At 43.7% G+C, this 27,795-nt stretch overlaps 1 long non-coding RNA gene across 1 annotated transcript; it reads left to right on the top strand.

Annotated features, from left to right (window-relative positions):
- On the top strand, positions 1-26,682 carry LOC143832786 (uncharacterized). The gene is made up of 3 exons (XR_013229405.1): positions 1-196; positions 13,902-13,952; positions 19,239-26,682. It is a non-coding gene; the product is annotated as an uncharacterized LOC143832786 (long non-coding RNA).
- Positions 26,683-27,795: the final 1,113 nt, after the last annotated feature.

Raw genomic sequence — 27,795 nt, 5'->3', positions numbered from 1 at the left:
AATCCTTCCCCCTGTGGCTTGTATGCTGGTCCCTGTCCCAGAGTGTTAAAGGGACAGGTTATTCTACCTTATGCTCTCTGGAAAGCCAAACAATGCCCCTGGTCTGGTAATGGGGAAGGATCATGTGCACCTCTATCCTGATCATCACAACAATCATAGTCCTGCTGCGCCGATACTTCTCCAACAAAGTCGAACCGTACGTCTTTCCAGCTCTCTTATGCTATAGAAAAACTGGTGTGGTGGGAGATGAAATTGTAGGGAGAGGACATGAGGTTAGTGGAGGGAAGTAACACCCAAGGAAGTGAAGTTTTCATAAGTTTGAGGAAAGAGAACTAGTATGTGTTGTAGCTCAGATTTATTTATTTTTAATGAATTCCTGATGCAGGTTACCTTGAACATTGTATGTCTTTTCTGTTGAACTATTCATGGATACCTGAAAGATGCCTGTACTTCATGCTTAAAGGAGTAATATGCCAAAGATTTACTGGGAAGGGGCTGTGACATAATGAGAGAGCTAAAGGACCTCTCCAGTTAAAGGATCTTGGGGTTTAGATGTCAAGAAATAACTTTCTCTGCCTGAGGTGCTAGAGAGTCACTGCCTACCAGAATAGACAGTATCGTGACAGATGGGCTAGTCGTCTGACAAGGAAGCTTTCTGTGTTCAAATTGCTCCAGAAAAAATGGCTATGTAGTTGTTATATAATGACTGTGGAACAGAATCAGGCCTTTGATGCACTGGGTGCAGCTCGATTCTTTCATTGAACAATGATCTTGCTTCTTTTACTTTCTTATTTCTTTTTGTATGGTCAAGTTCTTCCATTTCCCATCAAGCATTCAGAATAAAGTTTTGCTTTGAACCAGGGCCACATTTCCCATTTTTCTTAAATGTTAATTGTAATAATACATTGATACTGATAAACTGCTCAGTAGACCTGGTTTTCTTTCTTTCTTTCTTTCTTTCTTTCTTTCTTTCTTTCTTTCTTTCTTTCTTTCTTTCTTTCTTTCTTTCTTTCTTTCTTTCTTTCTTTCTTTCTTGCACATGGATAATAGAAATCCTACTGGTGGTTGGTATGTGGTATAGCGCTAATGCCATTAGATTGAATTCAACCCTATCATTTGCTACCTTATTGCTTAGCAATGCTGTTCCCTCCATGTGCCCCCTGGAAGTGGGGGGATTTTTAGAACAATGTAGGACTTGGCATGGGCAGGGGGTGCCAAGAAGGGCTCTTGCATGAGCACAGCAAGCTCACAAAAGAGAGCAAAAGCTTGCTTATGAGCAGGGAGGAATTCTGCATGGGAAAGGGGGAGGTGGCCATTTTTTTGCAAACTCCATTCATGCAAGGGTTGGATCCCCTCCCCTTTGTAATGTACCATGCACAAGGTATGCTTTTAATCCAGTACCAAAAAATTGAGCAAACATCCTCCAAGTCCTGCTAAAAACAGCAGAGTTGATAGTTGTCTGTTGAACCACAGAAACTCATAGAATGCGCTTCCACTTTTAAAAAATCCGGCACCTTCAAGGTTACTTGCGCAGTTGGGTAGTGATGAATTTCCAAAAGAGGATGTGAGTTTGTTCATTGGTTTTTGCTTTACCTAAGATGCATTTTGTGATTTATGTTAAAATTTATCATCAAGCCACCCCACAGTGGCCTTTTCATCACACAAAGTGGATTTATAACGTTTTCTATATAATAGAAGAAATGTATTTCTTCAAGGTGTCTCGGCAATTAGGACAGCGTTGTGGTTATTAATCGCCTTGTTTGTTTCAAGCACGTTTACACATTTATCAAAATGATTAAACTCTGTATTGTTAGAATTACGTAAGTGTACATAGATGCTATAATCCAAAATTACTGCATCTTAAATTATAGAACATGGTACTAGATAGCAAAGAATAGATGAGTGACTTGCAAAGTCCTACCTGACTGTGTCTAGAATCTTATGTAGACTGTAGAGTACTATTGCTAAGACTCTATGTGTATTATGCAAAGCTTTATCTGGGTTTGTTGTGCAGTATACATTTCACAAAGAGTTGTAATTTATCCTGCCTTCCAAATGAGCAGTTCCATGGGGTGCATGTTTGTAAATATGCTTCGGCTACATTCACATTGTGTTTTAAATTATGCATTCAACACACATATATACACACAAACACACATTTACAATTTGAAGAGGTATGGGTGAAAAATATCACCAGCAGAACAGTTCTTAACACTTCACCAATGCAGAAAGATAAGCATTGACAAATGTTTTGTGTGGGTTTGTTGAAGTTGGAGCATACACCTATTCTGTAGCCATAAAAAACATATTTCAATGTGTTGCAGTAATACAGTAATACTACCCGATCTCCAAGGTACTGCTGAGAAATGCTGCTGTTTTCTGCAAATACTTGTCTTCGCTTTTGAATGATAATTTTCTATTAAAAACATGCAAATCTCTTTTGCAACAAGACTGTAGAAATTGACATTTAAGGAGGCATATGACCTCAGCCACTCATAGACCAAAATTGGATATAGTTGTGCTTGGTTATACAGATTAGATGATAGCGTGTTCTGTTCAAAGCAAATTAAGGTACAGTCACACTGAGTGTTTTGCAGATTAACAAGCAAGCCGTTTCCTAGGATTTTCGTTTTGTGCGTATCAGCAAAGTTACTCAACCAAGTGGTTATCAGCATTACTTGGCAGGAGTAATTCAGTCCTAGCAGAGGCGCGGCTGTTCTGAAGAACTGGGTTCCAGCCACTGCTAATGTACTTTGCTTAACCTTCTGGTTTGTTTACTTTATGAAAAAAGAAAATAGAGCAGATCCGATTCCTTTGCTTGGGACGGTTACAAAGTGGAGCTCAGAACCACAAAAAAGCAATCTCAGCGAATGAGGGGCTTCAGGGTTTGAAGAGCTCTGAAGAGGTCTGGGAGGGGTGGCTTGTTCACATGGCTATCCCTTAGCCTCTGTGTAAATTTTCTGGGGGGAGGATTATGTGGTGGCTGGAGTGGCTTGGTGGAAATAGCATGGGGGTGGGGAACTGAAGAAGAGTTGGTTTTTATACCCCACTTTTTACTTCTCGGAGGAGTCCCAAAGCAGCTTACAATCACCTTCCCTTCCTCTCCCCACAACAGACACCCTGTGAGGTAGGTGAGGCTGTGAGAGTTCTGATAGGAGTGCTCTGTGATAACAGCTCTAACAGGGCTGTAGCCCATCCTGTTGACTACGTGTGGAGGAGTGGGGAATGAAATTGGTTTCTCCAGATTAGAGGTTTCCATTCTTAACCACTACACCAAGATGGCTCTCAAGTGGATTATACTCAGAGTTGTGGATATGGACAGATGTGGTCACACATGCAGATTGGCTTTCTTTTCCCATAATCCTTTGCCACTTTACCATTTTTCATCCTGTTCTTCCCCAAGAGCTCAGAGTAATGTGCAGGATATTAGACTTGTATATGTGTAGAATACAGACCAAAAAGGAAGCCAGGATGTTTACTATCCACTACATTGGAAAGAAATGAAAATGATGCAGTTTGGCCCATGAAAGAAAAAAATCAGTATGTTTATTGTTCTGTGAGTATAATTTGTCTTTTACAAAGTTTGAGCCCAGTGGTGCCTTTAAGACCAATAAAATTTTATTTAAGACTTGTAATTCCTTTTTCAAGAGCCTCTTGTGGCGCAGAGTGGTAAGGCAGCCGTCTGAAAGCTTTGCCCATAAGGCTGGGAGTTCAATCCCAGCAGCCGGCTCAAGGTTGACTCAGCCTTCCATCCTTCCGAGGTCGGTAAAATGAGTACCCAGCTTGCTGGGGGGTAAACGGTCATGACTGGGGAAGGCACTGGCAAACCACCCCGTATTGAGTCTGCCATGAAAACGCTAGAGGGCGTCACCCCAAGGGTCAGACATGACTCGGTGCTTGCACAGGGGATACCTTTACCTTTAATTCCTTTTTCATTGTGTCTGAGGGAATGTATGAACGTTTGCACCTTGAATAAAACTTTGTTGATCTTAAAAGTGCCCCTGGACTCAAACCTTGGGCATTTCTGCACATTTTTAAACCTCCCCCCGCTCCGGAGGAGCGGGAGGAATAAAGGAATAAGGGCAAGTGGGGAGGAGTTAGGGCAGGCCCTGTCCGGGATAAAAACTCAGAGGGCCCAATCAGGAGCCGCAAAGCGGCTCCTGATTGGGCCCTCCGAGTGTCACTCGAGGGCCAAGCAGCCAATGGGGAGCCGCACAAAGCGCGGCTCCCCATTGGCTGGTTGGCCCAGCCTCGCCTGGGCCGGCGGGGGAGTTGCCGCTCAGAGGAAGAAGCCTTCCCCAGCGGTAAGTCCTCCAGCCGGCTTCCCCTCACCCAGGGAGCCTTCTGCCGGGCCCTGGGGCAGGCTCGCCTGCCCTTGGGCCCACCAGAAGGCCACAAAGCCCACTCCCGAAGTCCCGAGCCTTCTGCCAGGCCCTGGAACAGCCGAGCCTGCTCCTAGGCCTGGTGGCAGTAGGCCGCGGAGCCCACCGCCCCCGTCCCAAGCCTTCTGCCAGGCCCTGGAGCAGCCGAGCCTGCTCCTAGGCCCAGCAGAAGGTCTCAAGCCCACCTACCTTACTCTGTTCCTCCCTTCCTCCCAGCATTCCCTTTCTCCTTCCCTTCCTCCCAGCATTCCCTTTGTTCTTCCCTTTCTCCCTTCCTCCCTCTCTTCCATCTGCCTCTTTCTGGCTACCTGTTTCTCTCCCTCTTCTTCTGTCTGTATCTTCCTCCCTTTCTTTCTGTCTTTCTGTCTCTCTCCTTTTCCTCCTTCCTTTGCCCCATTCCTCCACCCACCCATCATGCTAGGGCCCGCTGTATTTTGCCCACAGCGGGCTTAATATCTAGTAGGTAAAATAGTGTTACAACAGCTGAATGGTGTAGCGCTAAGCATGGCATAGTGTTCCTGATTTTTTTTTTGGGGGGGGGACTTTAGAGGGGTATGCTTTGTGTCACAACTTTGGAAAAAAATACTTTTATTTATGGCATCGCCTGCACACTTGTCCATCTATTCATTGCTCCAGGCTGTTCTCCATTTATAAAAAGCACTTCCCATCCCCCATAAGAAGGGAGAAAGAGGCAGGTGCGAGGGCGAGGGTGAGGGCAGGATATTGGAGGCGGAGGCAGTACTTCTTCGCCTCCATAAATTTCTTTGGCTGGTGGCCTGCTGGTTTTCTGCTGGGGGATAGCACTTTTTAGGTTGGTGAATCCACTTTATGGGATTCACCAACTCACACTTTAAAATGGCAGATATAGTGAGTAGACCCACCACGGTTTGTCTTTTGCAAAACAACCAATACTACAATTTCCTGAGAACTTATCACCACTCGGAGAAGTGAGGCATATATTAACAATATATTAGAAAACCACAGCCATTTTGAGAGAGCCAGTTTGGTGTAGTGGTTAGGAGTGCGGACTTCTAATCTGGCATGCCAGGTTCGATTCTGCGCTCCCCCACATGCAACCAGCTGGGTGACCTTGGGCTCGCCACAGCACTGATAAAACTGTTCTGACCGGGCAGTGATATCAGGGCTCTCTCAGCCTCACCCACCCCACAGGGTGTCTGTTGTGGGGAGAGGAATGGGAAGGCGACTGTAAGCCGCTTTGAGCCTCCTTTGGGTAGGGAAAAGCGGCATATAAGAACCAACTCTTCTTCTTCTTCTTTGCAAGAGGTAATCAACTGTTTAAAATATGTTTTAACAGCTGCACTTTGTAAGAAGACAAGCTGTGTTCTGCATAGCAATGTAGTGACCCTAAAGAATGTACTGACCCTAAAGAAGAGGATGCATCTGCCTTCTTCTCCAAGGTTTAATTGCTAGGGACTCTGGAGGTATAGCTGAACCTTAAAGAATGATCATGTCATTACTCAGGAGTTGATAATTCCTGCCCTTGACCCACGAACAGTCCTCCCCCATTCTAATTATATTTTATGGGACCCACCCCAGTCATCCTGCATGGGTGGGTCCCATAAAATATAGTTTCCCTTTCTTCATTGTTTGTGTCATCATTTCAGATCGCCTTCCAATTCACTGCCTGAATCCTGAATCTGGGCTGTTGATTTACTGCTAGGGAATGGAAAACCAAAAAGGGAACGAAAACCCAACTTTGACAAAGTCAGGAACTCAAAAGTTGACCTATAAAACAATATAAATTTTTAACAATTATTCATTAAAGTGCTCCAGTCTTGGGTTAAATACAAAGTAAAACCTATACTAAAAAACTATACAGATCTAACTGCACATGAACAGACCAAATGCATTTCAACCCTCCTGGGTCTTCCTCAGTGGTCAATAATATTAAATAATGCACTCTTATCTAAAAACAATTATGAAGTATAGCGGGATGGTCAAAGGAAATCTGTTAGGTGTAACCCCCAACAAATACTTCTATAGTATTTCTTTTTGGAGCCCCGCCTTCTATGTAGTATCTAGGAACACCACTCTCAGCTATTGTTTTACTCTGCATAGAGAGTGCATCTCATGTGTGTCAGAAAAAAGCTTTAAAGATTTACTGCTAGGGAATATCTGGTTATTTCCAGGTCTTGCTTTGCAGCGAGGTGTGGAAGAGATTCAGTGTTCTTGGGCTGGCCTGTTCAGGTGCCAGCTTTGAGGTGGTAATGGATCCACAGCAGGGTGTCATGCATTGCTTTTGTGTGGAATGCTCCCATGAAACCGTGGAACACGTGTGAATAATATGATCACATAGGGGGTGGGGTTGCCAAAACCAGGTTGGGAGAGATTTGGGTGGTGGAGACTGGGGAGGATTAGGTTTGGGGAGAGGCGGGACTTCAGTGGGGTTTAATGCCATAGAGGCCACACCAAACAGCGGTTGCCTCTGGGACACTGATCCCTGCTGTCTGGAAATTAGTTGTCCTTCTGGAATACCTCCAGTCCTCATATAGAAGTTAGTAACCTTACACAAGAGGGATCCACAAGGACTTGTGGGGGCATTCCATTGTCCCCTCCTGCACTCATTCCTTTTTCCTTTCCCTGGCAGCCACATAGCAACTTCCCCTTTCCCTGCTTCAGTCTTTTCTCCCCTCCTAGCTGCCAATATACCTTTATCTGTACCCCTGTCTTTAATTTCTCCCATCATGGCAGCTCCTGATGGAGAATATTCAGGCCAAGTTGTGTGGTGCCGTTTCCCAGGCCAGCCCCTGTTGTCTGATGCAAGGCTAGTTGTGCAGTGGGGAACCTGCAATGACTTGCCAGGAGAACCTCCCTTTCCCTTCGATCTCCCTCTCCATGCTATATGCTTCTTCTCTCCTCCTGCCAGCCTCCGTATCCTCAACTTGTCCTGCTTCCTTCCCTCCTTCCAACTCACCAACTAGCCTTTTCTTTGCCCTCCATTCAACTATATAATTTATCTTTTAAATTTATATCCCACTGCCCCCAGCAAGCTGGCTTGTGGCGGGTCACAAATAAAACCCTAATAAAACATACAATATTATCCCATTAAGAACACCCACTAAAAAACCCTTATGGCGGCAACAATTCCAAAATCCCATCACGCTAGTTAAATATGGTGTCGGGGGAACCTAGAGTGCTGGCTCATCACCCACCACAACAGTCAGCCGGTGGGAACTCTACTGATTCCAAGTTCTGATCTTCCTCATCTGCTCATCTGCCAGGGAGGTATCAGATCTTCCCGGTATGGCCTCAACCATAGACCTGGTGGAAGAGCTCCATCTTACAGGCCCTGTGGAATGTTGGAAGGGCCCTCAGATCACCTGGGAGCTCATTCCACCAGGTCAGAGCCAGGACCAAAAAGCCCTGCCACTGGTCGAGGCCAACTGAACTTCCCTGGGGCCAGGAATCAGCAGCAAGTTACTTTATTTATATCCCCCAGTGGGCTGCCAAAGCCACATATGTAGATAGTTCTTCTCACTTCCATTTTACCCTCAAAACAACCCAGTTGGGCTGAGAGTGACTGATTAGCCCAAGATCACCTAATAAGCTTCCACCGCAGATTCACACCCAGGTTTCCCAGATCCTAGTCTGAAGCTCTACTATCCCACCCTGACTTTGTAGAGTGGCTGCTGTTGGACAGTAGTGAGAATAGGGTTGCCAGCTCTGGGTTGGGAAATAACTGGAGACATTTGGACTGGAGCTGGGGGTGGGCAGGGTTTGGAATGGAGAGGGACCTCAATGGTATATAATGCTACAGAGCCCACCCCCTAAAGCAGCCATGTTCTCCAGGGGAACTGACCTTGGGCTGGCTTGTGGCAGTTTACATCCAATAAAAAAAACAAAAAACATCATAAAACCATAAAAACCACATAAACCACATAAAACCATAAAAATTACACAAATTTCAAACATTGAAACCCCAAATGTTCTGCAGGAATCATCAGAGATGTGTAGTTAGCATATTAAAAGTGCTCACCAAAACACACCAGAGCACACAACCCTAATAAGGCCTCTCTCCTGTGTGTCAAATAACTTCTCATCTTAAAGCTTTTCCTACAGTCTACACATTGATATGGCCTATCTTCTTTGGGGCATTTTTGGTGGAATGAGAGTACTAAAACTTTTCCCATAGTCTGAGCATGAGTATGGCTTCTCTCCAGTATGGCATCTTTCATATTGAGCAAAGCAAGATCTAAAAAAAAAAAAGGCTTTCTGTACACATTTATGTTTCTTCTCTTTTTTTGTGATTTTTTGTGTATGGAAAGGTCCAAAACTAAGTCTAGAGATGCCCTGTAACTCCAGGGGACCCATGCCGCCTGGCATCCAGGACTCCTTTTCTCACTCCCTCCCCCTCCCTGAGCACCTCTTAAGCGGCATGCAATCTCTATGCTGCAGCGTGCTGCCTCCAGGTGCTCAGCTTAAGAGGTGCTCAGGGACTGAGAGGGAGGGGAAGAGTCTGGGGCAATTGTGGATGGCATGGAAAGTCTGAGCAGTGGGGAAGAGAAGAAGGGACAGTGGTCTGAGTACTAAAGAGGAAGGGAAGGATGCACTTAGTTAAAAACCACTAAAGAGAGACTTAATGCTGTTAGAAATGATGGGGGGGGGGAATCTGCTTCCCTCGCTGTGCCTTCCACTGGCCGGCCGTGTTTATTTGGCAGGGGGGGGGGCTTTAACCAATGTGGCAATGTATTTACATAGGACTGAAAATGCATTGCCACGTGTAAGTTTCAAGTTAAAAAAAAGGGGGGGCTAGATCAACAAACCTCCTATTGGTTGGCCCCATTGATTGACAGGCCAAGGAGCAGTGAGTGAAAGAGCGCATTGCTCTCTCTTGTTTTTTGTGCAGTATGTGAGAAGGGGAAAATGTTCGACGACACAGCAGGAAGGCTTTAAAGTGTGGAGGGGAGAAATTGCATGATTTCATATCATGCTATTGCAGGTAGAAGACATCTCACCATTTTGACCTCTGTGTGGAAATCCCCTGAGAAACCCTGTGGATACCCTTGTAGGTTTTCCACCACACAGCTGGGCCCAGCTCACCTGGCAGCTTATCTCACATGGCCAGAGTTTTCCCACAGGGGGTTGGCTGGTGGGTGGGAAGGAGAGAAGAAAGCAGAAAAAGAAGCCTAGGGAAACTTTCAGGGAAGGGAAATGTGTGGGGGGAGTGGATGATATGGGTCCTTGTGAACTCTCTGTTTCTAATTATATAATACCTGTGTTGCAGCAGCTTTATTGGCTACCCATTTGTTTCCAGGCACAAATCAATGTGCTGGTTTTTACCTTTAAAGACCTTCATGGACTGGGACTTGCATGTCTAATGGACCCCCTTTTGTCCTATGAGCCCTTGTGCCAATTAAGGTCATTTGGTGCCCCATTTTTGATCAACCCCTGTATTCAGGAGGTCTGTTCAGCTACTGCCCATGCATACTCTTTTTCAGTGGCTGTACCCACATTTTGGAAAAGCCTGCCAGATATGGAATGAAAAGTGCTCACACTCTCTTCTTTCCTTAAAAGGTGAAAAGTTACATTATTTTAGCATACCTTTAGCAGAAATTATTAATAAATATGTCTGTTCTAACTGGATTTCCCTTATTTTGTGACAAAAATGTTTTGCTTGCTTGCTTGTGTGTGTGTGTGTGTGTGTGTATATATATATATATATATATATATATATATATATATATATAGCAATCTGTTTTAGGCATTGCAGAAAGAAAAACTGTAAATAATTTAAACAAATATACAGACATAATTCTCACTAATTTCCATTGAGTTTTTTGGGCAAAATACATAGGGTCATATCAAGTGAGCATCAATTGATTGTCCTCAGCCACTGAGATCACGCTTGCTAGAAGGCAGATTTTGCTCCCACTGAACTGATGTGAGCACAAGTATGTTTTAGTTTAGTTAAATGGCTGCAGTTAACTTCAGTGGGAAGAAGTATGGGATATAATAAGGACATGGCGGGACAGCCCTCTGTGATCTCTGCCCTCCAAGGTGTTCCCAATACCTCAAGTGGCTTGTTCTCTTTCCCTCCTTCCTTCAACTGCTGCCACCACCTGCCCTTTGTAGAAATTGCCTGGTGGGAGGAACAGGACCCTTCAGCTTCCCTTCCCAGTTCTGAGCCTTGCTGCTGTGTTTCCTGCTATTAAGCATCTGGTAATGGCAAGGACAACTTACTGCCTTATTATTATTATTGTTGTTGTTGTATTTATACCCTGCCTCCCCCCCGAAGGCTCGAGGCGGCTTACATAACCCCATCTCCTAAAAACCATTAAATAACAATAAGTTCCAATAAATTTACAGTAGTTGGTAACCAATTGGTCACAGTGGCAACAATGATGGCTTAATCTTACTCATTCAGGCTCTGCATCCTCAACTACGGGAGGGGGGGTGACACTCTCTACCGCCAGTTTGTGAGGGGGGGCTGATCTTCTTACCGCCCAGCCTCATCTATAAGCCTGGTGGAAGAGCTCTGTCTTACAGGCCCTGTGGGATGCTGGTAATTCCCGCAGGGCCCGCAGCTCTTTCGGGAGCTCATTCCACCAGGTTGGGGCCAGGACCGAGAAGGCCCTGGCCCTGGTCAAGGCCAGGCGGGCTTCCTTGGGGCCGGGAACGACCAATAGGTTAGCCCACGCAGAGTGTAAAGCCTTGCAGGGGATATAGGGCGAAAGGCGGTCCCTCATATATGATGGTCCTAAACCACGGATGGCCTTGAAGGTCAAAACCAAAACCTTGAACCTGATCCGGAAGGCAACTGGTAACCAGTGCAGCTGCCTCAGAACTGGCTGGATGTGAGCCCTCCATGGTGTAGCTGTGAGGACTCTAGCAGCCGCATTTTGGACGAGTTGCAGTTTCCGGATCAAGCCCAGAGGCAGGACAGTGTAGAGCGAGTTACAGAAATCTAGTCTGGAGGTGACTTGTGCATCACTGGGGAGTAGCCACTTGCCAACTGACTGCCCCTTCCCTTCTTCCTGGCACTCCTTTTAAAACAGAAGGTCCAAGATAGGGAAGGGTTCTGTGGTACAGACAATCACTACCAGAATAAATCTTATAAAGTACTAGAATTAAAGCCCGTTGTAGCTGATACAACAGGAGCTAGCGGGGGGAAGGGGAGAAAATAGCAAAGAGAGAGGGAGATAGAAACAAAGATAGTGATTAAGATAGAGAGCTTGGCATTGGGAAGAATAAGGGGCGGGGTTGTCCAGTCTGTAAGGGCATGAAGTTGAATATATGTGTTGTGTGGGGGGTTGTGGTGGTATGGTGAGAAATGAGAGTATGGGTGTGGAGAGATGGGTGTCAAGAACCTGTGGTTTGGAATGTTAGTTGAGTGTGGGAGAGGACTGACCTTTGGGAATTGTGGCATAGTGGTTACAGGTGAGCTTTCAAGATCTATGTCTTCAGATATGTGAAGGGAAAATCATACTGGAGACTCTTCTTAGGGGGATATTACATGGCAACCAATTCCTCCCAGTTCTGTGTTCAACCTCATTTCCCTTCTTGTGCGAATTAGGCTACAGACAGTGAAATGTCCCTTTGCCCTAATCCACATGAGGTAGTCACAGTACACAGGTGTCCACCCTGCTCCTTCTGTTTCCATTTTTTTTTACTATTGATATAATGTTATGTGCCCACATGCTTCTTTCACTGTTGCACTTTAGACGAAGAAGAGCTGGATTTTTGTACCCTGCTGTTTACTACACAAAGGAGTCTCAAAGTGGTTTACAAACACCTTTTTCCTTCATCTCCCCTTAATAGGCACCCTGTGAGGGAGGTGGGACTGAGAGCTCTGAGAGAACCAGGAACAGTCCACAGTCACCCAGCAGGCCCCAGGTGTCTCTAAGCAGTTTAAAATCATCTTCCCTTCTTCTCCCCATAATAGGCACCCTGTGAGGGAGGCTGCTAGGGAGGGCAGTGCTGGCCACACCCTGATTGGCCCTTATTCAGGCTCTGACACTCTAGACACGCTCCTCCCACAGGGACATTTCACAAATATATAGAGGAACCATGGATAAGTATTTATTAAAAAGAAAATGTCCTTAAACAGACTCTCATTATATAGCACAATATTGAGCAAAGAACTCAAAAGGATAAACCTAAACTGTAATTCCTCTGTCCCTCCCCTTATACAAGCCCTAGTTAATGTTAAATTAAATCAGGCTCATTAGCTTATAAAGTTACTAATCTTCTACCAGGTTTCCAGTACTTTGAAGTCTCTGTTCAGATATTTGGGCCAGCATTTCTTTCTTTCTTTCATTTATTGACCGCCACTCCCAAAGGCTCATGGCGGTTTACATATGTCCCACTAGAAACCCCATTAAAACCCCATTAAAAGGACTATAACAGCAAGAGAGTCTTCCTGAAGTCTTTCTAGCCTCTTAAGTCCCCCAGATCTCTGTTTCCTGTTAGATATCACCTGTCTAGCTGCAAGAATGTGTGTGTGATTTGACCATCTTACTGTATCCTCCAAGCCTACTATTTGCATATCTGAAGGTTTGGTGTGTGAAGCTGGTGAGCAATTGACTCCCCCCTTATACACACACTCACCTGTATTCTGCCAAGAAAGAAAAAGACATTTCAGTACTCAGGGTGAAAGTTTTGTTTGGTCCAAACCTCCAAATAAAAATACTTTTTCTTCACATTGGGCAAAAGCTGTCCTCCAACTCTGACACAAGCCTCATTGACCCAGATTCTGAAATGGGGGAAATGAATCTCTGAGAGTAGGCAAGGGTGGTCTTAGTGATCCTGGGATTATGGCCAAGAGTCATGGGTTGTATACACCCCCTTTATTTGGCCCCAATCTACTGAACAAGGATCAAGAGAATTACTTACCCAAGACCATGGCAACACATAGGGTAGGGAAGTAATACCCAACACAGCACAACTTGCGTACTCTCCTCACCACCATCTTTGCTCACCACCTCTCAACTGTTAATTGTTTACAATATGAGTGCAAGAATACATCCTTATATTTTGTGATAACTTTATCAAGGTGATTTATAAACCCTTATTCCATACTAATTGTCAAAAATCTCAATTCTTTCTTTAGAATGAACTGAAAAGGCAGGATCTGTATATACCCTTCCACCTTTTTCTTCTGTTGCAGTAATGCTGCATTGAGCCAATAGCAAGGATTGTTCTTTGAATAATTTTTCAGATTTATTCTATGAACTTTACGTTATGACTTTAGAAAGGCATTTGGTTAAAAGAAAATTAGGAAAACGATATCTGCTCTGAGCAGATCTTCTGGAAAGGGGGCACAATAATCTAAATAAATCATCTGAATAATAACAAAAGGTATTAAAATCAGCGTGGTCTTTGCCATTATTTCAGTTCAATTTGGACTGCATCCAAGTTTTAATGTTCAGTAGGATAAGGTGGAGGTGAGTGTCTAATGCCAGGTTGAATAAAGATCAGGGCATACAGTTCTTTTGCTTGTGGCTGCTGCCTTCAAAGATGTGTTCATGTAAACTGACAGTCTTTGTTTCCATTCCTCAGGGAAATAACAGGGGGAAGCATGCAGGAAACTGGAACAAGTTCTCCCACAAGGTAATGCCGGGTATTTCCACTAATCTCATTAATTTAAATGGACCTTGCACAGGTGACACCCCTGGTGGATTGTTTATTAACATATTTTATGCAACAGTTGCTATTAAGCCCCATCATTATATTCCAAGATTAAGAAACCAACCAGTCCTAAACAGGTCTATGCAGAATCCTTCTCAGTTCTGTTCACTGGGACTTACTCTCAGGAAAGCATTCTTAGGGTTGCACTTTTAACCTGTTAAAATTTCAGTGACTTACATACATGAACAGTGCACTCCTAAGCAGAGTTAAAAAGAAGAGTTGGGTTTTATATGCTGCTTTTCTCTACCAGGAGTCTCAAAGCGGCCTTCCCTTTCCTCTCCCCACAACAGACACCCTGTGAGGTAGGTGGGGCTGAGAGAGCCCTGATATTACTGCTTGGTCCAAACAGCTCTATCAGTGCTGTGATGAGGCTAAGGTCACCCAGTATTTACCGCGTGGGGGTGGAATCATTGGAGAAAGCCCTGTGGGGAAGGGGTGGGACAGGGAAAATGGCTGCCATGTGGGCAGGAGTAGGCAAATCCAACATTCCCACCCACATGGCAACCGTTCAGTCTTTGCTTCTATCTATCTTTGCTGCAAAGTGGGTTTGAGAAAGACTAGAGAAAAGTCTGGGAAAACCTGGGAAATGTACAAATGCACTATGAGGCTGTGAAGAAACAGAAAAATAATCCACTTCCTGCTAGGGTTGTCAGGCCATGTTTGGCAATTGGGAGGAGCTTTGGGGCAGGGACATGGGAAATGTTCCATGGTTGTGTGCTCTGTGGTGTTGCCATAGGAGAAACCCAGAAGTGAGGTCATGTCACTTCTGGAAAATATATCGTAAAATTAATAGAGTTTCTGGTAATTCCCCCCCCCTAAAGTGACATCACCACACATGTGATGCCAGTGTCTTAAAAAAAAAAGGAAAAAAATCTCCGACTGCTGTTCTACTTGATGGCAGCCAGGAGCCTGGCACCCCATTCCCACCAGTGTTTTCGGTCAAATAACTGGTGTGGAGAATGCCTTAAGCTTACTTGGTGAATGTTTGTAATAAAATGCTTAAAATGGTTTTTAGGCAGGGGGTTATTAAAAACAAATTAAGAGAATCTGTGTATAGAAATAGTAAGTAGTCAGGCCCATAGAGGAGCAAGGATTCAGACTATTAGAACTCTCCATGTAACAATCAACCCAGAACTGAAGTGAGCTCAGAAGTGAACTGGTATCCAGTATAGTTCTTGAATTGTTAACTGGTAGCCAGTATAGATCTTGAGAGCCAGCTTGTTGTAGTGGTTAAGAGGGGCGACTTCTAAGCTGGAGAGTTGGGTTTGATTCCCCACTCCTCCACATGCAACCAGCTGGGTGACCTTGGGTCAGTCAGAGCTTACTCAGCCTCATCTACCTCACAGGGTCTCTGCTGTGGGGAGAGGAAGGGAAGGGAAGCCACTATGAACTCCTCTGGGTAGTAAAAAGTGTGACTCTTTTCTTCTTGTATGTGTGATAAAATATGCTCTCTAAAATGTGTACCATCTAGAATGTAACCCCCTTGCCTCATGTTATATCAATTGAAGCTCCTGGACTGTTTTCAAAGACCAGTTCAAAAAGCCTTTCCTAAGGGACCAAAATCTTCCGTTGCAATGACTAAACAAAATCCAAGTCCACTGGCACCTTTAAGACCAACAAAGATTTATTCAAGGCGTGAGCTTTCGAGTGCAAGTGTAACCCTTTGTAATGGGGAAGGTTCAATTCAATAAAAGACAGCACCTTTATGGCCTGACAAAATGAGAAATTACTTCAAAAGAAAAGAAACCATTTCAGGCATTGGATAAATTTAACTATAACAATATTTATCATCAACCCCAGAACTGTAAAACTAGATATATAACAAAATCACAATGGCTATGAGCATAGCAACATTAATGGGAACAGAATCTTCAGTGTCCTTCAAAAAGGGCACTCAGCACAGAACCAATCCTAACACACTGGAAGGAGAAAGTCCAACTTGAAATTATAGAAGTGCCTGGCTGCTGCTTCTGATCTTCCACTTCCGGAGTTGACTTGCTGCTGCTGCTGCTGCTGCTGCTGCTGCTGCTGCTCAGGGACTCACTCCCTGGCTTGGGCCTGCAAAAGATTTAGCAGTTCCCTCAGTCAAGCTCTGGGCCTTCTCTCTGCTGCTGCAGGGCCAGACTGACTCAGAGGGGGAAAGCCTTACTTCCAAACAGTACACAATTGAAAAGAAGAAATTATAAGGTGCAACCTTCCCCCCTGGCCATTATGCCCACCAAGTACCTGCAAAAGATTTAGCAGTTCCCTCAGTCAAGCTCTGGGCCTTCTCTCTGCTGCTGCAGGGCCAGACTGACTGAGGGGTGGGGATTTTGCACTAATATATGAGCAACTTACTTACTGCTCATGCTCAGTAACCTTTGCCTTCCTAAGCCTAAATCCTAAACTGATGGAAATTATTAAAACAAAAATGACATGGGTTACACAAGCACTCTTCCTCAGACTATGAACTGACCATCATAACAGTGGGAATATATAAGCAAAAGTTGTTGTGGTACTTCAGCCCATCACGGCTACCCACTTGAATCTATCTGTTGCAATGACTGTAAGCTATTATTTTGTTTTCTGTTGTGTTAAAGAAAGCAGCTCCAGTTTCTGCAGGGGGCAGACTGATCAGAGCTGTGTGGAAGATAAATAATGGGCTTCACTGCCTACTGACATCAGCTAATGGAGATTCAGAGACTTTTTGTAAAATAACAGCAAGTGCATGTGTGGGGACAAGGTCAGAGTGGGAAAGAAAAGGAGTCTAGAGGGACATTCTACAACAGAGCAAAGGATTCTGGGAAGTCTTGCCAAAGAAGACTTTTTCTCTTTTGTGTCAGCCATTTTCAATATTGACCTTAGGTAACAAAGCTAAAAAGAGCCCATTAATCAGTAGCACTACAATTTTGGCAGCGAAAGAGAAACGAGACAATAGTTCCCCAGTCAACTGGTTTCCTTTGAAAAATCCAAGCTGGCACAAATTGTTCACAACAGCTCTTCAGCGGAGTGGATGACAAAGCACATATACTCGAAACAGACAGGCTAGGTCACCAACAGGCCTGGAGAAAAATGACCTCTCCCTTCAATAGGGGCTTAATGGGACGCTATTTACCAGATGATGCCATGACAGGCTTCATTTGCCTATTTCCACACATTAAAGGGACTGGACATTTTTCTCCAGGCTTGCAAGGAACCTTAGAGACAGGGGAGGTCTTTTTTGGGGGGAAGGACAACATCTTGACCTCTTCTGTCTTAACTAGTGCATTTCAGTCCTACCCTTTCTCCAAAGAGATACTTTCCTATCTGCTACATTATTTTCTCTCATGCCCATTGGCAACTTAACAAGGGCTGCCCCATATCTCTTGCTGCTGAGACTCATGTGTCAGAGAACCCAGTGCTCCTCCTCTCCTTATCCCCTGGCCCGTTTAAACACAGCACAGCAAGCACACATGCCCAGCAGGACTTCCCAAACACTCACACCTCAGTGGGATTAAAGGAGGAAGCAGGAGAAATAAGGAAGATGGGGGAAAGGACAAGGGAGTGGTGATGGGAGGGGCTGCTTCTTTGTAACCACCCACACCCTCCAGCACACTTCCTCTCATCTTTAGATTAGAGGTAGTCAACCTGTGGTCCTCCAGATGTTCATGGACTACAATTCCCACGATCCCCTGCCAGCAAATGCTGGCAGGGGCTCATGGGACTTGTAGTCCATGAACATCTGGAGGACCACAGGTTGACCACACCTGCTTTAGATCATTGAGCGAAGAAGACACAAAGATATTCTGCCTCAACCAAAGGAGCTTCCCCGTTTTCTAGCATCCCCACCATTCTGTGAGGGGATACTGACGTATACTAAAGAATTCTGAGAATGCAATCTTCATTTTCCTTAGGATATTAACATTTTTTTAAAAAAAGCTTACACATTAAGGCTAACATTTTCAACAACTTTAGAAAAGCCCATGCCAAAAAGCATCTCATAGTACTGAGATCTTGGTGCATTAGGAAATTATATAATATTATATATAATATTATTATACAAGAAGATACTATAAGTGCATATTATTACTTGGTGTCTATTCCAAGTATATGTAGTCCTCCCATTCTCTTAAATTTAGAAACATAAGTATATACTAAATACAGATCTCTTTGTTTGATTCATACATAACAATGATTCAGGGAGACACATGAGCTGTAAAGAATGTCCAGATTCATAATTCAACATGACAAGAAGTGTGTAAATAAAATTTACCAGCTCACGAAATTGTTGAAATATGAATGATACATTTTATTAGCTTGCCCATAAAGATACAAATAAATTAACATGATCCTTAAAAAATCATTAAAAACAAACTATTTCATAGCAATGATTTATAATGATGCTGCTGTATTTCCTCAAATATAAAAATACCAATGCTACACAGAGATTGCTCTGCATAGCTCATAGAAAATTAAAGGAATTCCCTCTATATTATTATCATTCCAGAACATTATGAACATAGCCCTGCATTCTGAACATTTATATGCAATATGTCTTAATTTCTTTGGTGATAAATTGATTTTATAAGAAATATATTTTCCAAAACAGAATTTGTGGGGGGGAAGGGGGGTCTGTGGGTTTTCCCCCCATTTAGCAGCAAGGATTAGTTTAGCAACCTCAAGAAGGGTGAAGACAGATTCCATATCTGGCAAAATGACATAATCTTTAATATGATCCAATAATATAACCTGTGGATCATGTGGTAACCTAATATTTAATATATCTTTCATGAAATGGGTTATAAAATACCTAGAGTTCTGTGATTTTGCAAAACTCCAAAAGGCATGAACAAAATCCGCACCAATTGATCTGTAACTTCAGCAATGATCTTGTACATTCCTGTCCATAATTCCAGTCCCTATGAAGTAAGAGGCCATTGAAATAAGCACTTTGAAAAATCCTCCATCAATTTTGTGGACATCAGACTAGGCAAAAAAATATTCAATAACCATTTCCAACTCCTCAGGTCTATATATCTGTAAATCCTTTTATTTTATTGTGATAACTAATAGATATCTATTTTCAAATAAAAAGGCATAGATATTCTCATTAGCTTCTCTAAATATGTAATTTAAGCTGGAAGAAGCTGTAGATAGATAGCTCCCCTACAGTTTAAAAAAATGCTGCTCAGAATCAAGTTGGGTTTTTTTTTCACAGTCTGTTTGGACTCCTCTTGCTTTGTTTTTCAGATTTACGAAATTATCACCCTCCTAAAATCAAAAGCCCTGATGACTGCAAATCCTCAGCCTAAAGAAATGGGAGCAATCTGAAAAAATGGATCCGGTCTACTGGCTACACTTCAATAAATCCCTTATAATAGAGGCTACCTTTTCCAGGATGATTTAGAAAGGAGGGAATGAGGTCACTATATCTTTAAAAGCGCAGTGGTTGAGGAGAGATGGCATTCCGCCCTCTGGAGGTCACCTCCATGATGTCGTTCAGAAGTCTCATGAAAATCTGTGCGAGTGAGTGATGCTATCACCAAGTGGCAAGAAGCAGCATCTCGGAGGAATTTTCCATTCCCTGCACTCAGGGAGCTACATGCTGTGTGGATTTAATTTTTTTTAAACAAGACAATAATACAAAAAAGAGTAGTCCTTCTATATTGGCCCTTTTAAAAACTCGCATACACCATCATACTGAGTTACTGGACACAACAGCTAATTGATAAACTGGAAGATCTGGATTGAAATTTCACTCACTTCACAAATTGTCTGTGTTGGCAAATTGACAGTTCCTCATCTGGCCCTCCGCTCCTTGAGATATAGCCGCACTGCTTCATAACATCATGTGCAATGCTGTCTAGAAACATAAAGCACAGTTTGGAGTGAGGTTTAGCTTTTAAAGAACACACAGCAGGTTTGTCATTTGAAAAAATGACAAGGCATATATTTCATTAGGACCAAAACTGGTTTAGCCATCAGTCTTCTCTTTTCCCCTCATAAGTATTTGTATATTCATATGCTTTACCTTATAAAAGCCACACAAACATTTCTGCACACAGGAGATAGTTAAATTGCTTTGCAGTAGGGGTGTGGTGTGTTGGTGAGTTCACACAAGCTATTGGTGTACTTCTCAACTAACTTTTCCTTTGTTCACACCGAAACATGCTGGAAGCATGAAAAACCAGTTTTTCAGAACTCACCCTTGGAGTCAAAACAGTACAATTCTATGCAGAGTTACTCCAGTCTAAAGCCAATGAAATCAAAGGGCTAAGGCTGCAATGACTCGCCATAGGATTGCGCTGAAAAACTACTTGTCTAGACGACTTGTTGAAGGCACTTCCAAAGTGCCCCCGTAGCTCTAAAAACGTTACATCTGCCTCACGCTATCATATAGGACTGTAGATGTTTTGGGAACACCGAAAGAGTTTCACTAAGCATTCAGTTCCAGGAAATCAAGAAGATAATGCACTGAACACATGAGAGCAAATCTTTAATCAATATCAATATTATGTATAGCCAAGGGTGTAACAAATGACTGGAAGGTGAGGAGGAAAAACACTTTCTGAAATCAGAGGTGAGGAACTATTGGTTACAACTTGCATCTAATTCTTGTTCCTGTCTTTATCTCTGACCTACATCCCAGGTTTGAATCTTCACTTTGCCATGGAAGCTATCTGAGTAACTTTGGGCCTCTACCATGTGCTCACCCAAACCTACCACACTGGGCTGTTGGGAGGATACAATGGAGGCAAGGCGAATGATGTAAACCGCATTGAGTCCCTATAAGGAAGAAAGGTGGGGTATAAATGCATAAATAAATCTAGCCTCCGTCCACTTGGGGGTATGAAAACATGTCCCTGCTATAGCAGCAGCAGCAAGCAGCAGATGACATATGGATGGATGGGGATGGCATTGGCACAGACCCCTTCCTATGCTGCTGCCTGTTGCCACTGCCCTGTACCCCCATGAGGGATGCCAGCCTCTTGGTGGAACCTCTGGAATTATAGCTCATCTCCAGACTGCAAAGATCAGTTTCCATGGAGACAATGGCTGCTTTGGAGGGTGGACTAAGGGATGTCAGCCTCCAGGTGGGACCTGGGGATCCTCTGGAATTATAGCTCAGTTCCCCTGAAGAACATGGCTGCTTTGGAGGATGGATTCGATAGCATTAGACTCCACTGAGGTCCCTCCCCATCCCAAATCCTGCCCACTCTTGGCTCCGTCTCCAAAGTCTCCAGGTATTTCCCAACCCAGAGTTGGCAATCCCATTCCCGTCCCTTTTCCCCATTGCAATTGAGAAAAAGTGAAAGGATGAGAATCATTTCACTGGGCCTCCCTGTGACGTGGAAGCCCCACCTTCCCTTCCCCTTCTGAGCTGCATTGTAAAGGGGCTGGAAGGGGGAGGGGGCAGCTCACAGCAGCTTGTTGTCTCCCCCACCACACAGACACTCATTTGAAAATGGAGCTTAGCTTCAATCCTTCCTTGTCATAGCAATAGAGAGAGTGTCCACAAAGACGCTGCTCTGCAGCCTCTCCCTAGATTTGCTCTTTGAGCTGGATTGAAGGATGTTTATTTTTATCCTGCCTAAAGGGTAAAGCCCCCACAATGCTGTGGGCTATGCACAGAATGGGCATGTCAACATCACCATTTTATGCAGGAGCTTCCAGCATTAAGTACAGAGAGGAGCAACTGATGTTGTGTGGTGTTTCTCACAACTTGTACTTTTCTGTGTTTCTCTGATTTGTTTTGGCTATCTGGTCACAGCAGACCTATGGCAACCCCACGGGGTGTTCAAGGCAAGAGACATTCAGAGGTGGCTGGCCATGGCCTGACTCTGTGTCACAATTCCTTGATGGTCTCCTGCCCATATAATGGCCAGGACCGACCCTACTTAGCTTCTAAGATCTGATAAGATTGGGCCAGCCTGGGCTATGCAGGTCTTAACATCACAGAAGAAGAAGAGTTGATTTTTATACCCTGCTTTTCATGGCCCAAAGGAGTCTTCAAGTGGCTTACAATTGCCTTCCCTTTCCTCTCCCAACAACAGACACCTTGTGAGGTAGATGAGTCTGAGAGAACTTCTAACAGGAATGCTCTGTGAGAACAGCACTATCAGGGCTGTGTCTAGCCCAAGGTCACTCAGCTGGCTGCATGTGGAAGAGTAGGGAATCAAACTCAGCTTGCCAGATTAGAAGCTGCTGCTCTTAACCACTTCACCATGCTGGTACCATGCCATTGCAGTTTAATCCTAGTACAGCAGACTGCCAGTGAAGATCCTCTATGTACTGGCAGGGGCTCATGGTAATTGTAGTCCATGCTCATCTAGAGAGCCACTGGCGATTCCTGCTCAACTCTGTACCCTACCCTCTTGATAGTATTATGCCATTACATTTAAGAGAGATGCTTTCCTTTTCTAAAGAGCAAATTAAATATAATGTAATGTAATGATAGCCAGGCCCTTTGTAACAGGAAAAGTAATTTGGGGGAGGAAGCAATTGGGAGTGCAGAAATGGCAAAGGTACAAGGTATTTAAACTCCTCCCCCCCAGCTGCTGTTTCTCTGGCTCAGATCACTTCCCTGTAGCTCTCCCACCCCTAGCCCACTGGAGTTTGAAACACATGGTTCTCACGGATCATTTAGCTCTAAGCTCTGAAAGGGTTCAGTGAATCACAGACTCTCCTCCTGGCATGCCTCCTCGTGTTTTCTAGGCCAGGAGAAAGAGCCTCAGCAAAAGAACCAGCTCAGCTGACCCTTATAGCCACATGCAGCTCCTGCTCTGCAAGCAGAAAAATGCAATCTTGTGTTTTTTCTCTCTCTTGTGTTTTTTCTCTCTCCAAGTCCAGGCTACTGTTATGTGTGAATGTATCTGTTAAGATTTCTGTTCTAAAATTCTTTGAATTGGGCTATCTGAATAAAATGTTTATTTGCCTGATTTATAAAAGATTTATTACTTTTCCAAATTTACAGTAGCTGAAGAGGTTTGGAGTTTTGTAGAATTTCTTTAAGCAGGGTGAGGAAACAGCAGGTGTGGGATTATGCAGGTTATCCTATAAAATAAAAGGCATGAACTGTGAGATGCAAAGCTCAGCCTGATCCCTGTTCTGACTTCAGGGGGAGGGTGGGAGTTGTCCTGAGGGTCTGTCCTGTCCGCTGGGGAACTGGTTTCCAGCAAGAGGAATTAGGGACTTTGGTGGATGCTCCAGGCAAGGGAGGCATGGCTATTCATCAGGAAAACTGCCTGAGAAGCTACTCTCTGGGCAACTGGAAGGGTATCCTTACTCAAAAAAACTGGTGTATGCTGAAGAGATGAAAGATAATCAGATGGAACTAGAAAGCATATGGTGGGAAGATGAGGCTGTCTTTACCTGTTCCTCAGGAGCTTGGAAGAGTGAGTCAGAGAGTGTGGCTCAATTTTGGTGGGAGGATGGCAAAGTCTAAAGAAGCAGCAGCAGCAGCAGCAAGGAGAATAGAATGAGAACAAGGAAGGTAGGCAGGAGCAATCTCCTGCCCCACTGTGCTCCTGGGCAGAACTGTGAAATCATGCTAACAGCTCATGCAGTCCTGGGTGGGTAACCTTTATGACTGTTGCATTATAAAATAAATTGGTCATACCATTACTGTGAGTGAGTGAGCATCCAATCATAGCAGGATAAATTGTATGATGTGCCTCTCCTCTCACCAAGAGATTCACATGAAAATATTGTACACATAGAACGCCCTGCTGTTTATTTTATTTATTATTTAATTTCTAGCTTGACACTCCTATAAAACAGCTCTTGACAGAGAATGATGCAGTACCCCAATAAAACTCCCATTAAAAAAACTCACGGTACAAGTCTAAAACTGACACACCATGGCAGCAATAAGAACCTCCTCCCGTTCCACCCACAGCATCCCAACTTGGGGTAAGGGGAACCTGATGTCCCAATTAGCTTGGGGAGAGGCCGTCAATCTTCCGTGCCCTGTCCTTAACCAAAGACCTGGCGGAAGAGCTCCAGTTTGTAGGTCCTGTGGAACTGTGATAGCTCTGTCAGGGCCCTCAGCTCTCCTGAGAGTGCATTCCAACAGTTTGGGGCCAAGATCAAGAAGACCCTAGCCCTGGTTAAGGCCAGGCCAACTGCTCTCAGGCTAGGGATCTCAAACAGAATAGCACCCACAGAGAAAAGAGCTCTGTGGGGAGCCTAAGGAGGCAGGTGGCCCCTCAGATTTGTGGAGTCCAGACCATGGATGGCCTTGAAGGCTAATACCAAAGCACTGAACTTCATCTGGGCTGCAACAAGCAGCCAATGCAGCTGCCTCAGCACCAGCTGGATATGAACCCTCCAAGATGTACCTGAGAGGATCCTAGCAGCTGCATTGTGCACCAGTCTGGGTCAAGGACAAGGGTAGGACCATGTAGAGTGAGTTACAGAAATCCAGTCCAGAGGTAACTGTTGCATGATCCCTGTGGCCAAGCATTCCAAGGACAGATAGGGCACTAGTCTGACATAGATGGTAAAACACCAAGTGGGCTACTCCTGTGACCTGGGCCCCCATTGATAGGAAGGCATCCGGGATCACCCCAAAGTTCCTGGCTGAGGGCAAGATGATAAGCTGCACCCCAGCCAAGGTGGGTAAGTGCACTTCCTTCAAGCTGGATCTACCTATCCTTTGGAAAAACCGTGTACAAATCCACATGTCCTGAATTACCTTTGAAGGAGACTAAAGGAAGCTCCCTGCCATAAATTCACAATCTTCAGTACAAAAGGAAAGCTCTAGAAGGCCTTGGTGTAACAATACCAGTAATTTAACAGTAATTAAGCAAATGGCAAAGAGCCTCTTGTGGTGCAGAGTGGTAAGGCAGCAGAAATGCAGTCTGAAAACGCTGGCCATGAGGCTGGGAGTTCAATCCCAGCAGCCGGCTCAAGGTTGACTCAGCCTTCCATCCTTCCGATGTTGGTAAAATGAGTACCCAGCTTGCTGGGGGGTGAACGGTAATGACTGGGGAAGGCACTGGCAAACCACCCCGTATTGAGTCTGCGATGAAAACGCTGGAGGGCGTCACCCCAAGGGTCAGACATGACTCGGTGCTTGCACAGGGGATACCTTTACCTTTAAGCAAATGGCAAGACAATTGGCAGAAACTTCCCTTTTGAATTTCTAGATCTTCCTTCTTTACCTCAGGACTTAAATGATTTTTTTTTCATGTAATGACTACAAAATTCTTCTAATAAGATGTTCTTGTTCCTCCCGGAGCATTTAATTAAGTCTTTACAACCTCCGTTCCTTATTCTTAATGATGTTTTTTGGTCTGGAAATAATGTCTCTCATCAAGAGGGAGCAAAGTCACTGCTCAGTTGGGGTCTTTTCTGGTTTTGCAGCTGATTACAAGCCAAAGGAGGGGGGGGGGCACAGAAGGTGCTCCTAATTAAAGACAGAAGAAGGAACCAGAAAGTTAAAAAGGCAATCACAGGTTATTAAGAAAGGCAATGCATACGACATGGAAGGCTGAACTGAGAAAGATGGACAATAAAGTCTCATCTGCAAGCTATAAAATCCTAAGCACTAGTAGTTGGTGGTAACCCTTGTCATATGACATTTCCCTCGGGTTCTCTCATCCTCTTATCCACTGCCTTGATGTCACTTTAAAGGCTTCACATGGCTTGCCAGAAAGCAATAAAGGCAAAGGCATTCAACTCCATACAGATTAAGTAAAATGTATACAGCAGGTAAATGCTCTCAAGCTATGTATTGGAGGCACTTAAGAAATGTGCACTCACCATGGATTATCCAGCTCAAGGAAACAACAGTAATAAATAGTTTAAAAGTAACAATGCATGACTCATGATTTGCGAGACAGATAAATCCAATAATAAATTTATTCTAGAGAGGAAATGGACAGGAATGTAATCAGTCTAACGAAGCAACAAAAAATATTGCCAGTGATCACTAAACACAAGGCAAGTGACGTTTGAAGAGCAATAAGGTCTGTTTATTTAGTTTGTCTACAAGAGCAACAAACTGGAATCAAATTCCTCTAAATGCCCCAGCCTTTCAGTTACCTACATTCACTAATCTTTGATGATTTAACATTGCCATAAAAAAATGTTTTGCTCCAAACTTTGGTTTACCAAAGCGTGGGACTTCCTAGTAAAGGACAGTTAAGGAATGGAAAGGTGGTTTACAAACTCACAGCTGAGGCAAAGTATTTAATTAAAAGCATCATTGGGTCTTCTGGGAAACAGTAATCCACAATTTCATTAATTTGTCTTTAAAAGTCACTTTATAGAAATAGCTTGCTGATAAATAGAAAACAATCCCATTAGTGTTTTAGCTGGACATTTGAGCAAAATCTCTACAGGCTGATGTGAAGTTTGCAAACACCATTATACTGGTTTTCATGCATTGTTCTTCAGTTTCATTGTTCCTGTTTTATTGTACATTTCAGTTTCCTTCATACATTCTCTCATTTTGTAATCCAGTTTTTATTGCATTGTTTCTATATTTTATTGCATTATTTGTATGTAAATTGTTTGTATTATGCTATTGCATATTGTTTTTAATGGCTTTTAATTATGTAATCTACCATGAGCCTCAGCTAGAAAAGAGGATGATAAAAACATAAAGTGTTAATAATCCTGTGTTTATGCAACAATATACATACCGTGTTTTTCTTTCTGTGTTCACACTTTTGGGGGGGGAATTAAATGAAGGAAAGTGCAATATATAAGATGCAACCCCAAGAGTCCTAAATCAAGAGAAGCTTAATGTTAGAATTAAAGTACAGTTCATTTAATTAATGTGGTTGGCCTCTTTTCTGTATTCATTTTTTTAGATTCATAGAATGATGAGAGCTGTTAGTCTAGAAGAGATCAAAGCTGCAGAGACCCAAGTAGGCCACTTTGAGCTCCATGAGGGAAAGGTGGGATAACATTTGACAGCTAAGACAGGTTGACAGAGTGACATCTGAGACTTCCCATGTGCCCAAATTCTTATCCTCTGTTCATTTCTGACCTACAAGGCTCCACCTCCTCACTTCCCAGGTACCACCTCCAGACTCCACTCACTCATCCAGATTTTAAATTTTATCTACGTAGAACTGTTTCTAAGAAGCAATTTTCTCCCCAGATCTTGGGAAAAGTCATAACTGCTCACAGATTTACATGGAAGTAGATCCTCTGGGAATTCTGCCCAGTACTATTTTGATCAGCCAGAATCTGAGCTAATAGTGAATGGATTTTGGATTTTTTTAAAAAAAACTGTGTGACTAAGGATTTCTGGCCCAACCTGAACTCTTCCTGTCTGGGCTAAGATTTGTGGCTATCCCAGAAGGCCCTTGATGGGTGGGAAAGGGAAATAACTCCTAGGTTTTATCTTTCCATCATCCCATCCGCCAAAACCACAGGCAGTTTCATGAGAAAAACAAAATTAATGACGCCGATTATCCTGGGCCTATAGTCCTCAGATGAGGCAAATTTGGCATTCCTCTTTGTTCTCCCTTTGACATATATCGGCCTCTCTCAGATCTGAACACTATGCAAAGTGATTCCACAACGGCTCAGCTACAAAAATCCTACCACCACCTCAGATGTCAAGTATACTAGACTTGATGGAGTAAAGAACTAGGTGGGGTTTCGCTCTTCTGTTGTGTTAATCAAGCCTCTTTGTACTATGAGGAAAGGTAGAGTATAAGAGCTTTTCCACCTGCCATAAATATAGTGAAATGCTTACCTGGTGTAGATGCTATATTTTAGGTGTTTTACATGATGTCACCAACATCCCGCATCCAAGCAGCAAACCATTAACTACATCCTCCATTTT

Source organism: Paroedura picta, chromosome 3 (genome assembly GCF_049243985.1).
Source record: "Paroedura picta isolate Pp20150507F chromosome 3, Ppicta_v3.0, whole genome shotgun sequence".
Taxonomy (NCBI): domain Eukaryota; kingdom Metazoa; phylum Chordata; class Lepidosauria; order Squamata; family Gekkonidae; genus Paroedura; species Paroedura picta.
The sequence above is the reverse complement of the archived record's forward strand: the minus strand, read 5'-3'. Positions and strand labels throughout refer to the sequence as shown.